This window comes from Silurus aristotelis (assembly GCF_946808225.1).
Source record: "Silurus aristotelis genome assembly, chromosome: 20".
In the NCBI taxonomy this organism is placed as follows: domain Eukaryota; kingdom Metazoa; phylum Chordata; class Actinopteri; order Siluriformes; family Siluridae; genus Silurus; species Silurus aristotelis.
Window position 1 is genome coordinate 19713807 of NC_139593.1, and position 17500 is coordinate 19731306.

Consider the following 17500-nt stretch of genomic DNA (forward strand, 5'->3'; position numbering starts at 1 on the left):
TTCCAAGCACTTTGATGTTAGCTAGTGAAAAGTTTTGCATGTGGTTTTATGAGACGTTTTTAGCTCGATTTTTGCTAATAGCTCATGAGCTAATTATAGTAACAGTTGTTTAAAGCTAAGTTGGACAACTTACTGAACGCTGCCGCAGTGGGTTAAAAGCTAGTCAAATTGCTAGTCAAGATAATTTGCTAAGTATTTGCTAACTTTAGGTAAAGATTAGCACGAGCTGTGGGACCGCGAGCCCTGCGTGAGAGCAGATGTCGTGTTTCGGTGAATCTCCTCAGGCCGAACGAGGCTAATTGATGACGGCGGTGCGATATTCCTTCAGAGAATTATCCGATCGATATGTGGATCCGTGGGTAATGCGAGCTCAGCGTCCTTATGCACAGAGATGTTCCATTGATTTCTAACAACACGGCCATATTCCAGCTCGCATAAAAATACCGGCTAATTTGTCAAACCCACCCGAAGCACCGAGGTCCCTGTTTTCTTCCAACTGCGCATTATGGTGCATTATGGGATTGATTTACACGCTGTTCGGTGTTCACAGTTGGAACAGTAACACTATCCTGACCAAAATGGTAAATATAGAAATTCACTTTAATACATGATTCAGACCAGCGGTGGGGCTTTTTGGGGGGTCGGGTGATCACAGGGATGAGGAGAGGCATAATCACCAAAACCGCCCTACGTAAAGGAACTGACCTTATAACAAGGATAGAAAGTGAAGGGAATAAATATATTTTTAATATATTTTTAAAGAAAGAAAGAAAGAAAGAAAGAAAGAAAGAAAGAAAGATAGAAAGAAAGAAAGAAAGAAAGAAAGAAAGAAAGAAAGAAAGAAAATGGATTTATCAAAATAAAGAAAGAAAGAAAGAAAGAAAGAAAGAAAGAAAGAAAGAAAGAAAGAAAAAGGAAGAAATTGTACAATAAAGGAAAAAAGAAAGAAAGAAATTCTTGAGTGAAAGAAAACACTGAGTGAGAATAAGAAAGAAAGAAAGAAAGAAAGAAAGAAAGAAAGAAAGAAAGAAAGAAAGAAAGAAAGAATTGAAGAAAATGATGAAATGTAACATTGAGAGAAAGAAAGCAAGAAAGAAAGCAAGAAAGAAAGAAAGAAAGAAAGAAAGAAAGAAAGAAAGAAAGAAAGAAAGAAAGAAAGAAAGAAAATGAAAGGCAAAAAGAAAGAGAAAATATTGAGTGAAAGAAAAAAAACACTGTAAAAGAAAGAAAGAAAGAAAGAAAGAAAGAAAGAAAGAAAGAAAGAAAGAAAGAAAGAAAGAAAGATAGAAAGAAAGCATTGAAGAAAATAATGAAAGGTAACATTAAGTGAACTAAAAAAGGAAAGAAAGAAAGAAAGAAAGAAAGAAAGAAAGAAAGAAAGAAAGAAAGAAAGAAAGAAAGAAAGAAAGAAAGAAAGAAAGAAAGAAAAATAAATTTACAATAAAGAAAGGAAACAAGAAAGAGAAAATTTTGAGCGAAAGAAAGAAAACACTGTGTAAAAGAAAGAAAGAAAGAAAGAAAGAAAGAAAGAAAGAAAGAAAGAAAGAAAGAAAGAAAAGTCAGTGCAGTACACATGGAGGAGAGGAGAGAGTATGAGGTCACAATCTCTGTGTGTTTGTTGATTTGCATATGCTAAACTATTTTTGAAAAGCCCTGCCCCTTTTGAGTGGGCGGAGTGATCTGAACTCCTCTGAGACACTGCACTGAATTCGCTTTATCATATGACTTTAAAGTAATTGACCTTGATAAATTAATTACCTGTGTCCTACTGCTTACACACACACACACACACACACACACACACACACACACACACACACTGTCCCCAGTGTGTAAAGACGTGTCATTTTTCACACTTTTATCAGCACTCATTTTTACATTGCGCTTGCCCTCGGCGGTATTCAATTTATTTTTCCATTAATTTTACACTCACACTGCTGCCTAATCATGTGGTTTGGGACACGTCCACAGTGGACCAACAACGGAGTTAGTGTGGCCAATACATTAAATAGGTCATGTGATTTCTGACATATCCATAGTGAACTAATAAAGGTGTCTCTGTGGCCTATATGTCTACAGTCGTGTTTATATTGCCCATGTAGTGACTAGGGTGTGTGGTTTGGGACACATCCACAATGGTACACTGATGGTATTTAGGTTACCCATATAATTAATAACGCATGTAGTTTGGGACACAGCCACAGCGACTAAACGATGGTGTTTATGTGGACTATATAGTTAATAAGGCGTGTGATTTGGAACACAGACTCAGTCATCAAATGATGGTGTTTCTGTGGACTATATAGTCAATAAGGCGTGTGGTTTGGGACACATCCAGTGACCATGATCCAAAGCCCATCTCCCTCCCCCATCCTGACCATGTTCTACAGAGATCAGCTGCACCATCTCGGATCGCAAGACCCTACAGAGGACAGTGAGGACGGCTGAAAAGATCAACGGAGTCTCTCTCCTCTCCATCACGGACATTTACACCACACGCTGCATCCGAAAAGCCAACAGCATTGTGGACGACCACACACACCCCTCACACACACTCCACACACACTCTTCACTCTCCTACCATCAGGGAAGAGCTTCCGAAGCATTCGGTAAACAAATCCAGACTGTGCAACAGTTTCTTCCCTCAAGCCATCAGACTCCTTAACACACAGAACTGAAGTGTACCAAACACACACACACTCAACTGTGTGTTACTGAACTGCTACAAATCTGAACTTACACACACTCATACTCATTTCACACATCCATGTCTTCATTACCATCCATGTCTTCAGTAAACCCAGATTGTTTACATGCTGTTGTTTTGCACATCAGTTTGACTGCTGCTTTTGCTGTTTTGCACAACCATTTGTTTTTATTAACAAGTACCCTACAGTTCTCTCTGCACACTGTACTGTGTAACACTGTAGGTTTACTGGCGGCGCTACTTTGTGTTTTGTGTATTTGTTCTACACTGTCTTGTGTCTTTGCACCTGGTTGCACACGATGCACTTTATGTGGTGAGGACACATTAACTCTGTGTTCTGGTATGATGTTTAATGTAGCACCAGCATTCTGGAGGAACGTTGTCTCATTTTGCGGTGTACTGGGTCAGATATTTCTGGTTAAAATGGCAATAAAAGCTTCTTGACTTGACTATATAGTGTATAGGGTGTGTCATTTGTGACAGGTCCACAATAAAACGGCATTGATACATAGGAAGTCTATATAGTGAATAGGGTATGTCATTTGAGACAGGTCCACAGTGAACAGGAATTAGCATTTCGGAAGTCTATATAGTGTATAGTGTGTGTCATTTGGGACAGGTCCACAGTGTCTCTATAGGGAAGTTTTTGGTTTGGGACAAAGCCACAATAAAAAAATCTAATTGATTAAAGTGACTGTAAAGGGGCGGGATAAATATGAAGGGCGAGTCTTGAATTTCATTACATACACCTTCATGTTTTTTTGCTAATCTTCGTGCTAACTGCTGACAGAAAAGCGTGAATAGCTGAAAGCTAATGTGTAATTAGCGCTCAGTTTGAAGTCGGAGTTGTTAATAATGGCACCCACGTTCCTCCTGCAGCTCTTTATGACTTGTGTGTTGTGCTAATTTTTCTCCTAGCTGATCGCTAATGAACACAGCGGGCGAGTCTGACTCGATGAACTCTCCTCACAAAAGCAAGATTAAAAAAACGAGGATCGGAGACGCTAAAAACGAGGTTTTGCTTTGCTAACTGTGTAACGTGCAACACAATCGTTGTGTTTGTTTTTAGTGCTGCTAAACAAACCGAGTGCCAGTGAGCGGAGGCATGAGAAGGTCATGTGACATGTACAACCGTTTACAAGCTAATCATTAGTCTCTTTTCACTTGTGTCCTTCTTTTACTTGTTTTTAGTTCCGGTGTTTCCTACAGGTATAATTTTCTAGTGTCATTCTTTTTTGTGTCCTCGATGCATAGCCCCCTTGTCCAAATCTATTGTCCTCATGCTTTCTGTTCCCCTTGTTTTGTAATCCCTTGTCTAGTCCCTTGTCCCTATGCTCTTTTACTACATACATCCCTTTTCTAGTCTCTTCTTTTCTAGTTTTCTAGTCACCTTATTTTAGAGTTCCCATGTCTCTCAGTGTCTTTAATTTTTGTGTCCTCATTGAGTAGCCCCCTCGTTTTTCTGGGAAACTTGTTTTTAAGTGTCCTTGTTTCCCATTCTTGCTGCCATGTTTCCAAGCGTACACAGCTATTGTGCTTTTGTGCTTCTTAATCCCTTTGTTTTTCCTTTTCTCCTACTGATTCTCAGTGCTCATGTGTTTAGCTTTTTGACCTTATATCTCAAAGTCCCCTTATTTCCTACCGGTATTGTATCCTAGTGTCTTTATTTTTGTGTCAGATGTTCTATAGCCCCCCTTTTTTGGAGACTTGTTTTCTAGTGTACTTGCTTTATTTTTGCCCTTGTTTCGAAATATGCTTGTTTTCCAAATCTATTGTCACCATGTGTCCTAGACCCTTGCTTTCTAGTCACCTTATATCACAGTTCCTTTGTTTCCTACAGGTGTTGTTTTTTGTCCTTGAGGAATAGATCCCTTGTTTTCTGAAAAAGTTGTTTTATAGTGTACCTCGTTATATTTCTGCCCTTGTTTCCGTTCCAAAGCTATTGTCCTCGTGCTTCCTAGTACCCTTGTTTTCGAGTCTCTTGTGTCTTACTGTCCTTGATTCCCAGTGCTCATTTTTCTAGCTTCTGCCCTTTTGCTTTATAGTTCAATTGTTTTCTAGTCACCCCTTTGCCCAGTACCCATGTTTTCTAGGTTTTGTCCCCTTGTTTTCTACTCCCCTTGTTTCTTAGGTCCCCACATTTATGACATTTGTGCTCATGCTTTGTAGTCACTTGTTTCTTTTGTCTTCTGTCTTGGACTCTTTTATGCCTCTGTGTCTTGTTTGTCCTCATGCTTCCCTTTCTTTTTGTTTTCTTCCTGATTTCCAGTGATTCTGTACCCTTGCTTCCAAGTGGCCTTGATTTATAGTCCAGTGGTTTCTTCATCTCTTTGATTCCTATTCTCTTTGTTCCATATTAACCTCATGTTCTAATGTCTCTGCTTGCTAGTTTCTTTTGTATACCAGGTTTAAGATGTCTAGCTTTTGTCCTCCTGTTTCGTCTCCCCACGTAAGTTTTGATCTCCCGTTGTTTGAGTGTCTTCTGTCAATGTTGTTTTCTAATCTTCCTTTTTTCTAGTCCCCTTGTTTCTGGGTCTCATTGATTCCCAGAGCTTGTGTTTTGTCCTTTTGTTTCCCAGACACCTAGTTTTCAAATCTCATTTTGTCAAATCCCCTTCATTTAAGTGTTCTTGATTTCTTATATTTCCTAGAAACCACGATTCCCAGTACCTGAGTGCCTTTTGGACAATGGGTTTGTTTATTAGTGTACTTGATTCCCAGTCACCTAGTATTCTAGACTCCTTGTTGTCTAGTCCCCTTAATTATTAGTTTTCATTTTTCAAGACTTCTAGTCCCCACTTTTGTTTCCTCGATTCCCAGTGTTCAAGTATCGTTTTGTCTTCATAGTTTCTAATGAGTTGGTCCATGCAACCCTTTTTTTAGTCTCCTCTTTTCTAGCCCCCTTGTGTCTTGGTCTTGCTGATTCCCAGTGTTTGTGTTTTGTTCTTATGTGTTCCACACTCCTAGTTTTTAAGTCTCCTTGTATTCTAGTCTATTTCTTTCTTAGTCTCTTTGAGTGTGGAAGTATTTGTTACATTTTTGCTACTGACAATTTACTTGTCTCCTGCTTCTTAGTCTCCTTGATTCCCAGTCACCTAGTATTCTAGTCCTTGTTGTATTGTCCCCTTCATAGCTCCTAGATAAAATGTTTTGTAGTTTCCCTTGTTTTCCAGCCACCTTAGTCATCCTGATTCTCAGTGCACATGTCTAGGTTTTATCCTCATGTTTTCTAGACACCAAGTGTTTTATATCTCTTGGACTTTAGTCCTTTTGTTTTTAATTCCTAGTACTCGAGTATTTTTCGGACAATGGGCTTGTTTCATAATCTCTTTAATTTCTGGTCACCCAGTACAGTATTCTATTCTCCTTGTTGTCTAGTCCCCTTGATTTTTAGTCTTCTTGATTCCTCATATTTCCTACATGCCAAGATGTTTAGTCCTCTCTTTTGTTCTTTGTCTCAATGAATTGCACAAAGTGTTTGTTTCTTAGAGCACAAGGGTCTAAATTTTGTGTCTAATGTTTCCTCGTCGTCAAGTTTTCTAGTCTCTATATTTATTCTTAGTCTCAGTACTTGAGTGTCTTTTGTCCTCATGTTTCCTAGTGATTGTTTTCCAGACTTCTCGTTTCTTCAAGTTTATGTTTCCAGCTTTATCCAGCGTTCTAGTCAGCCTTTTCATCACTCAAATTGTTTTAAAATCCCTGTTTCTAATTCCTGTTTAATTCTTGCTTCCTTACTACTTTATTAACAGGTATGAATTGAGTAAATTATTTGTCCGTGTCCAGGAACAGGTTGTGAACTGGAATCTCTGCATCAGCGGTAACCCCAGGCTACCAAGTCAGCCCTTGCTACAAGAGAAAGCGTTTTAGCCGAGGGTTTTTAAGTGGAATTAGATTTCTGTGCATGTTCGAGCTGGACAAGGCCGCAGAGTGCACTTCCCCACATCGCATCCGCCATAAACATGGCGAAGACCGTTTCACCCGATACACGATCTGCTGTTAACAGGGCAGGCCGAGGTTTACAGGGTAGCGCAATAGTGCTCTATACGAAACCGTGTACTGAAACGCAAAAATCATGAATTCTTGTTGTTGTCTCTTCACTTGTAATCAACTTGTCATATAAATAGACCAGTGTAAAGACACATAATTAAAAACCAACAATTAAATCTAATGTTGCCGTGGCAACTAAAAGCATTAGGATGGTCAAGGACCGTTGCTGTAGTAACTCACCCGAGTACCTATGAAGCGAAGCGCAAGTGCTAATTAAATTATTTGCGACAATGTCGTGTTCGAGACGGGGACACATTAGCTAGAGAGCTAATGTGATGCATATGAAATTAGCATTTAGCAGTTGACATAGTTAACAAATGTCAGATTAAAGGTCTGTATTGGCTGCCAGTTGTAGAAGATCAAATATCAGACCCCACCCAGGTTTATACTTCTAGGTTAATATTGTATTTTTCCCTTGATAATCCCTAGTTGCTTGTTTACACTTCCTGTCTCCTTGTTCTTGTTTTTTTATGATCCCAGTATCCCTGTTACTACTTGACGCCTTTCTTCCTAGTGTACATGCTTTATTTCTGCCCTTGTTTCCAAGGTTGCTTGGTTTCCAAAGCTATTGTCCTCATGCTTCCTCACAGTCTTTCAAGTTTTTGGTCTTAACAGTGAGACATTTAAGCATTTTAAGCAATTAGCCTTTATCATAATGCTATATCTGATGCTCTATCTATTAGCCAACGTTACTAGCTAAGCAAACTAGCTATCTGGTAAAAAATAAATGTGTTCTATAAGTAGCAGGCTAGAAACCCTATCTATCTTAAAAGTTAAAATGAAATTAAGCTAAATATTATTAATCATAAAGAAATCACAGTCAATTCTAAACATCATAAGTTTCCCCTCAGTGAAATGACCTTTTCAGAAACGCAGCATGTGCGAACAAAACACACAGGAGAATTAAACTGCGTAAACTCCGATGAAATATTTATTTTAATAAATAGCTTTTTTTGTTATTGCAGGGGCTTTAGCGACGCACCAAATCGCTCTGACCCGATTAGCATAAAGCCTCACAGCAGCAAGTGGATTTTGTGGCGAGTGAAGTGGCCGCAGGTGGATAATGCACGTCAGGACAGCGAGTAATGTGCAGCAGGACAGAAAGTAATGGACAGATAAAGATCCTGAACCATTCAAATGAGAAAACCGTGGCTTACTGATGACCCGCTAATTCATTGTGGTTAGCATTAGTGCTAGGGTTTAGCATCTGAGCTGTACAGCTGCCAAACCTCTGCGTTAGTGTTTCCAGTAAGGCAGATGTATCTCAATATCCTCTGTCTTACTGAATGTTGTCCTACTACTGACTGCCTGTCTCACTGCATGCTGTCCCACTACTCACTATCTGTCTCACTACGTAGTGTCTTACTGAACACCACCTGTCTCACCACACACTGTCCTCTCCATTCTGCATGTATCATTATTTGGTGTCTTAGTCAACACCACCTGTCTCACCACACACTGTCCTATTTGGGGTCTTACTGAACACCACCTGTCTCACCATACACTGTTTTGCTCTACGCTGCCTGTCTCACTATTCGGTGTCTTACTAAACAATACCTATCTCAACACACACTGTCCTCTCGATTTTGCATGTCTCATTATTTGGTGTCTTAGTCAACACCACCTGTCTCACCACACACTGTCCTATTTGAGGTCTTACTGACCACCACCTGTCTCACCACACACTGTCTTGCTCTACGCTGCCTGTCTCACTATTCGAACTCGTAAAGATCCCGTACCATCTAGGGACGTACCAGTAGCAATTGGATCCCACCACATGTGTGGAGTTTTGACATTGGACCTCCTGGAGTATTTAAAGGCTCTAGCATGGAGAAGCTGATGCTGGATCTGTGATGATCACAAATGTTGAGCTCAGTAGCTCCTAGTTTTATAACCATAAAGACTGTATAAGACTGTAGAAAGAACATTACTTATAATCTTATACTCCAGTACTAATGTTAGTTCTCTCTCTCCAGTGTTCTATATTGTTGAAAGATTTGTGATCAAACCCTTGATGTCACCCAAATGAGGATGGGTTCCCCTTTTGAGTCTGGTTCCTCTCAAGGTTTCTTCCTCATAAAATCTAAGGGAGTTTTTCCTTGCCACAGTCGCCACGGCTACTCATCAGGGATAAATACACATCATTCACCTTGATGTTGATTTCTGTAAAGCTGCTTTGAGACAATGTCTGTTGTGAAAAGCGCTATAAAAATAAACTTTACTTGACTTGACTTGACTATTCGGTGTCTTACTAAACAATACGTATCTCACCACACACTGTCCTCTCCATTTTGCATGTCTCATTTTTTGGTGTCTTAGTCAACACCATCTGTCTCACCACACACTGTCCTATGTGGTGTCTTACTGAACACCACCTGTCTTACCACACACTGTCCTACTCCATGCTGCCTGTCTCACTGAGCACTCCCTGTCTCACTACATGCAGGTCTACTTCCTGTCTACTTTCTTTCTTTGTCTCAATGCTGTCTCTCTGTCAGTTTTGCCGCATGTTAACTTGCTAAATAGTCCCACTACACCACCACCACACTGCCTCACTGCATGCTGTCTATCCTGATGTACAGTACCTCTCTCATTTAATATTGCTGATCATGTTAAATTATCTATATCCTCCCGAACACCCCCTGTCTCACCGACTCGGTTTTGTCTCACTGCCTTTCTCAATGTTCACTCTGCGCTCTGCTTGTTGACCCCTCTAAACAACGCTTTCCCTCCTCAAACTGTCTCGCCCAGTGCTTTTGGGAAAAACCACACACAATTGGGACCAATTCTCTCGCCATTCTGAGTGGCATTTTATTTATTTTATTTTTACTCGCTTCAATTATGCACGGAGGTCTGGGGGGAAATGGCGACGAGAAGAGGAATATGAAGGAAGGAGAGAAATTGAATGTAAACCCAAGGTTGCTCGGCCTCGCGGGACTTTGGAGGAACGAGCTCTCGTAGCCGACGCCAGATAACCATAATGTGCAAACACACTGGCCTGTTTTTACTGCTCTCTCTGGGTGTGGGTTTATGGAGCACATCCATAATGTTACTCTGTGTGTGTGTGTGTGTGTGTGTGTGTGTGTGTGTGTGTGTGTGTGTGTGTGTGTGTGTGTGTGTGTGTGTGTGTGAAGGTTGCAATCCCTCCAAGTCATTTTGAAATATCTAGTCAGTGCAACAAGTGCTAGTCCTGAAGGCATTGCTGTTTTTGCCACTAGAGTGCCATCAATCTCCATCACAGTCTTCATCCATCCATCTACTCATCTACTCATCCATCCATCCATCCATCTATCCATCCATAGATCCTTCCCTCCATCTACTCTTCCATCCATTCATCCCTGGTCATCCCTCTATCCTTCCATCTTGAATTGAACATCTATCTTTATTCCATAGTTTTAGTCCACATCCATTGCATTCCATCCTTTTAATTTTCCTTTCTATTTATCTGCCCATCAATATACCTTCCAGACTCTCCTTTCATCCTCTCATTCATCCAACCACCCATTTACATCCATCAATCCATCCATCCGTCCATCCTCTATCCACCATCTATCAAATTTATAAAAAGAAATTCCATCCATCCATCCATCCATCCATCCATCCATCCATCCATCCATCCATCCATCCATCCATCCATATATCCATCCATCCATCAACCCACCCACCCATATTCATATCTTTCTATCCAACAGATCATCAATCTGCTGGCTCATTCCTCCACTTATCCTTCTTCCATCCATTATAAGTTTATCTGTACCTCTATTCATTCACCATCTTCACCTGTTCATCCCTCTATCCTTTTATCTTCAATTAAACTAATCCATAGTTTCAGTCCACGGCCATTTCACCCCAGCCTTTTCTTTTCCTTTCTATTTATCTGCCCATCAATTTATCTTCCAGACTTTCCATCCATCCTCTCATTCGTCCACCCACTTATCTAATCTACCCAATCCATACCGTCACCTTTTCATCTAATTGGCTGTCTTTACATCTTCCGATCCATGTATCCATCTGCCCTTTCACCAATCCATCCATCTCTACCTCTCTACTGTTCATCAATCCATCAGATTGTTCGTCCCTCAATCCATCAGTCCCTCGGCCCCCACAAAGCCAATTCTAGTGCAATTATATATCTGGCACCCATCCATATTTACCCATCTCCCCTTTAATGCGTCCATTTATACATCCATTTGCCCATCCTTTCTTCTTTGGCTCCACTTTTATTTTGCCCACCTATCAAACATCCAGTCTATCTATCCAGCTCGCCTTTTATCATTTCACCATTTTGCTTATTTATCCATCATCCATTTATCCGGCTCTTAAATCATCCACACATCCTTACCTCTGTCTGTCCATCTATCCATGTAGATTGGTGCACAGCTATCCATTTATCCATCCATTCATCCATACATCCATTCATCCATCTATCCATTCATCCATCCATCCATCCATCCATCCATCCATCCATCCATCCATCCATCCATCCATCCACTGATCACACTCCACCCATTTATTCTTCTATCCACCTGCTCATTCATTTACAACCATTTTTTCAATCATTGAAAGATATCCATCCACCCATATTTATATCTTTCTATCCATCAGACCATCAATCTATTAGTTAATTCCTCTTTTTATCCTTCTGTTCATTTATAACCAATCTTGCCATTCCTCCATCCGTGCATTAATTTACCTATTTCCAATTTCTCCATTCATCAACCTTGCATTTATCTATATTTTTATTTAATTCTTTTCCAGTCTTTTTGCACACTTATCTATCTATCGCATCTACAATCCACCATTAATCTGCCACTCCACCCATGTATCCCTCTATCCACCTGCTTGCCTATTTAAAACTAATCTCCCAATCCATTTCTCCCATTCATCCACCATCCAGTCTGTCCATTCATGATCAATCTACCACATATCCAATTGTCCACCCAACCTCCATTATTCTATCTTTCCATTCACCAATTGATTTGTGCATAGTTATTGCTTTATCGCTCCACCCATCTTTTAAGCAGAGAAATGACCCGAGCATCTTTCCATCCCATGTTTTCCAATCTACACTTTTGTTCAGTAATATCACAAACACTACCCGTGTGAATTCGTTGCTTCGACAAATGCAATGTTCCTTTTTTTTCCTTTATCAATTTTCTCTGTCCATCAGAATCACCTCAGGAAATATAGAACAAGATGGAATGGTGTAAAGCATAAAGGTATAATGTACTGACATTGTGCACTTGAATTATTTTTTGCCTTCCAGGGCTTTCATAACGCCCCTATTGTTGGCGCGAGACCGAGCAGCCGATGCTGTACGCTACAGAAGAGCAAACACCATCATTCCACATTTGAGACCAGAACCGAGACATTGCTAAACACTTTTCGGACCTGAACTGTCACGTTTCCCTTTCTACTTGCAATTTTTAATTGAAATATGAAAACTTTTTAGCACTTGAAACAAATAATTTAGACCAAAAATAATGTCTTTATATGAAGGCAATCAGGTTTCAGGTAAAGAAACAACAAAATGTGTGAAAGAAAGAGAGAAAGAAAGAAAAAAAACACCAGAGATGCCTGGGTGTGCAATAAGCTCTTGGAGGAAGTGTAAAATCTGTTCATCACCAGAGGCTCAGCAGGAACAGCAGCTCATGAGAAGTCAGCCTTGAACGAATGAGAGGAAGCTCAAAAGCTGAATATATTCACAGCTTTTTAAATAGGAGCCTTTTATAAATAAAAAATTATCCACAACGAAGGATTTTAACTTTTATTATGACATTAGCAATACTTTCTTTTCCACAGTTATTTATTTATCCACCTGTTTTTCTGTGCATCAATCCATCCATCCATGTAACGTACAATTTTCTATTCACCTGTTCATCCATTCAATCTATCCATTCATACACCTCTCCTTTGCCCTTGTTTTATGCATTATTTACTGACTTATCCATTCATTTCCCATCCACATTAATACACCCTTCTGTCAATCCATCAATCTTCCTCCTCTTCAACAGAACCATTCATCTACTCATCCATATACAATTCAGTCCATCCATCTATCAATCCAATATCGAGACAACCACTCATTGGTTCCTCTGACCACTATTCATCTGCCCAGTGAGTCATCAAATGATGTATACATCCATCTATTCATCCACCCATCCATCCATCCATCCATCCATCCATCCGTCCGTCCGTCCATCCATCCATCCATCCACTGCCCAGACAACCATCCCTCTGCCCACTATTCATCTGCCCATGGAGTCATTAAATGGTCTGTACATCTATTGGTCCCTCCATCCATCCATCCATCCATCCATCCATCCATCCATCCATCCATCCACCTGCTTATCTATTAATCTAATCTATTAAACAATCCATCCATCCGTATATCTGTTCATTTGCCTATTCATCCGCCTGTCCACTGCCTGCACATGAAATAACATGTCCGTGCATCTATCCGTCCATCCATCAATCCATCCATCCATCCATCCATCCATCCATCAATCTATTCATGCTTAAATAAAATTCATGCATGGTTATCTATTTGCCTTTTCACGATTTATCCATCCATCCATCCATCCATCCATCCATCCATCCATCCATTCATCCATTTATTCATGCTTAAATAAAATTCTTGCATGCTTATCTATTTGTCTTTTCACCATCCATCTATCCGTCCATCCATCCATCCATCCATCCATCCATCCATCCATCCATCCATCCATCCATCCATCCACTTCACTATCATAAGCAAATCTGATGCTATGCAGACAGGTGTCAAGAGATCCTCGATTCCTCAGAGTCTCATTCACAAATCAGAGCTGGTGATAAATCAGATGAATTGAAAGTACAAAGGGAACCGGATTGCTAAAGAGAGTCGTGGGGAAAATCGAAGCACGCAAAGTTCAAATCACACAGATACGTTTAGAGACAAGCTGTTAATGTGCTCCCCAGTTTCGCATTCCATTAAAACGCGAGATCCTGCAGACAGTACAGAATGGCAGCTTAATTAACTACATCATCTTGTGATTATTTCTGGAAGTGTCAGTTGAAAAATAAAAAATAAAATAAATAAATCTGGGCACGGTAAAAGCGCGGGGTGGCGCCTTTTTATTTTCTGCACGCTACAGCGCGAGCGCGGTCTCGCTTCAACAATAGCGGAGTTATGAAAAGCGCTAGAAGGCACAAAATAATCAGAGTGCATGATGTCAGTACATTACACCCATATGGTTTACATTCATCTGACAGCTTTACAAATAGCTTTAAATCTGAGCTGATGCAGGATGAATTCGGGGTTATTCTCGAGGTCAGGGATAGGGGAGATGCTTTACAGGAAGCTCAAGCATTGCTGTCCGATTGAAGTGCGTCATGGGCGGCCTGAGATTACAAAATGTCAAGCGGATAAAAAAATTAGAAAAAATAATAAAGTAGCTAAAACTGAAGCTCTGAACAACTTTTGTAGGAATCGCCTTTAATTCGACATCAGAATGCTGTGACTTTTGCTACGTTCGCAACGTGTAGGAGGTAAAACTATATTTAACGTGCGTAATTCGTTTTTTTTTCTAAAACGCTATCTATTGTAAGATTAGCAAGAAATATCCATCAAGAGATTTACTGTATGACATAAAATTGAAGAAAATTCCAGAAGCTTGCATTTCTTAATCCTACACAAAAGGACTGGACCTTTCTGGACTTCTAGACTTTTCTATCCATATGCGGTTCTTTCACAAATTCTTTTAGACGTCTTTGGATGTGGTAAGAATTGTGGACTGAATTGTCTCTTCCATTTTCTTTCTTTCTTTCTTTCTTTCTTTCTTTCTTTCTTTCTTTCTTTCTTTCTTTCTTTCTTTCTTTCTTTCTTTTTATCCATCCCTAAATATTTCCCCCTTGTTTTTTCATTCATCCATCCATCCATCCATCCATCCTTTCTTTCACTACATATTTCTTTCATTCTTTATCTTTTCTTCTTCCTTCCTCCAATCCCTCCTTTCTTCCTTTCTTCCTTCCTTCACTTTTCCTTTTGAGGGTGTTTTCCATAATTTTATGTTTCCTTTTTTCCTTATTCTTTTTCTCTTCCCTTTTCTTTCTTTCTCTATTCTTTCTTTCTTTCTTTCTTTCTTTCTTTCTTTCTTTCTTTCTTTCTTTCTTTCTTTCTTTCTTTCTTTCTTTCTTTCTTTCTTTCTTTCTTTCTTTCTTTCTTTCTTTCTTTCAGACTGAATTGTCCCTTTGCTTGAATAAGAAGACCCAAACTTGTTCCAGCAGAACAATGCATCTTTTCACATAGCCAGCTCTCTGAAGATCTGATTGAAAGTTGAAAGTGTGTGGAAGATCTCCTGCTATAGAGCTCCAACTCTAACGAACACCTCAGGGATGAACCTCACCTACATCAGTACCTGACTTTACTAACACACTTGTCGCTTGATGAATCTCCACAAAAGCTCCACAAACACACTCCAAAAATCTATTAGAACCTTTTAACAGAAGAGTGAAGGTTCTTCTAACAGCAAATTGACAGACTAAATGTGGAATGAGATCTTCATAAATGCACATATGAACCTCCACAAACTTAGCTAGTCATTAAATTGAGTGGTCCACCAGCTAATAATTCTAAAATAGCTAGCTAGTCAGATACATGTATGCTTATCGAACATATGATATATTGATTCTAGAAGGTCAGAAATAGCATTCTCGCAATGTTTGCAAACATCAGCTGTAATTATAGTCCAGACTGTTCCTTACACAATGTTTCAGGAATGTTCTAAAAACCTTCCTTAGAGCTGTGAAATTTATCAAATGCTTTTGCGAACCTAAATTTGTTACCTTTACAGCATAGCTAATCTTTGGTTAACTAGCCTTCTAAAAAAACTTAGCAGTAACACACAGAAAATGTTTTGCTAACCAAATTGATTAGCCTTAAAACAGATAATGCGCATATGTGTGCATATATAAGCTAGGCTAATGCTTCTGAATTAGCTACATCCATGTTTGCTATTGAATGATATAAAAATGAACAAAATGCTTACATGATCGTTAGCACAACTCCTAGATTTGCTAATTCGATAATGAATCCTTATTGGCTAGCCACCTAGCTAGAATTAGCATGATTGACATGTTAGTAGTGATAATTCTCCAAGTAGTGATGTTTCTTTCATAGATTACTTAATTTAATCAATATAATCAATCAATATAATAATAAAAAAAGAATATCGCATTCATTTTATTTATTTTATTAGATTTTTTGGATATTTTATTTTCATTCAATATTATTATATATAATATTTAACCAGGTCGGCATTTATTTAATTTTTTTTTCAAATTGTGTTAAAAATGTAAACCGTTGTTGACAAATGTTCCTAAAAAGAAACGTCAACGTTTAATAATAAACGACGAGCGACTTTAGGTTTCGCATTTCGACCGAGCCGAACCGTGAATTTTCTGTTTTTGTGAATTCCGTATCGAAGTTCAGCAACAACGTAAAATTTTTGAAACAGTCTTCAAGCATCGGCTCTTCAGTGAGCGTACGTTTTACAAAAACGAGCGTCGGACCCCCCCCCCCCCCCCCCCCACACACACACACACACACACACACACACTCATGAGTATTAACAGCATGTTCTCTCGTCTCCTGGATCGATACGCTAGCCGGACAGACAGCTGCACGCTAATTGAAGACGACGTGTTTTTTAAAAGTGATGAACGTCCCTGATGAAAGAGCAAGAGCAAGAGCGAGAGAAAGAGAAAACAGGAGACAGCCGGAGGACAGGATGACAGATCTGCACGCAGACGCTTAGGTTATCGGTCCAGACACGTCAGCCAGACCTCTCCGACCATCAGCGGGGGGAAAGAAATGGCGCCCGAATGGCTCGCGTTGTAACAACTGACAGGAAATATTACAGAGATAAAATTACAAGGCTGCCACTGCGACTGGGTGACATTGTGTGGCTTGAGGACAGTAAAAAGGTTCAGGGGTTTCCTTGAAAAAAAAAGAACGAAAAAAAAAATGGCCGCTCGATCTTTCCTGTAGATTGAATCCATTCCTAGGACTTTTTAGCACCAAGGCTTCCATTATGTTTCTATAGAGATAAGAGTAAGAACCTTTTTTTGATTCTTTCTTTCTTTCTTTCTTTCTTTTCCTTCTTTCTTTCTTTCTTTCACCACATATTTCTTTCATTCTCTATCTTTTCTTTATTTGTCCTTCCTTCCTTCCTTCCTTCCTTCCTTCCTTCCTTCCTTCCTTCCTTCCTTCCTTTCTTCCTTCCTTCCTTCCTTCTTCTTTTGAGGATGTTTTCCATAATTTCATGTTTCCTTCTTTCCTTATTCGTCCTTCCTTCCTTCCTTCCTTCCTTCCTTCCTTCCTTCCTTCCTTCCTTTCTTTCTTTCTTTCTTTCTTTCTTTCTTTCTTACTTTCTTTCTTTCTTTCTTTCTTTCTTTCTTGTTTTCTTTCTTTTTATCCATCCCTAAATAATTTCCCCTTCTTTTTTCATCCATCCAGCCATCCATCCATCTGTCCATCCATTCTTTCTTTCACCACATATTTCTTTCATTCTTTATCTTTCCTTCCTTCCTTCCTTCCTTCCTTCCTTCCTTCCTTCCTTCCTTCCTTCCTTCCTTCACTTTTCCTTTTGAGGATGTTTTCTATAATTTCATGTATCCGTCTTTCCTAATTCTTTCTTTCTTTCTTTCTTTCTTTCTTTCTTTCTTTCTTTCTTTCTTTCTTTCTTTCTTTCTTTCTTTCTTTCTTTC

At 39.4% G+C, this 17500-nt stretch overlaps 1 protein-coding gene across 2 annotated transcripts in view; it reads right to left on the reverse strand.

Annotated features, from left to right (window-relative positions):
• The window catches only part of gpc6a (glypican 6a), a 168785-nt gene that overhangs the window by 104387 nt on the left and 46898 nt on the right, over positions 1-17500 (reverse strand). The gene's annotated exons all lie outside the window — the stretch shown is intronic.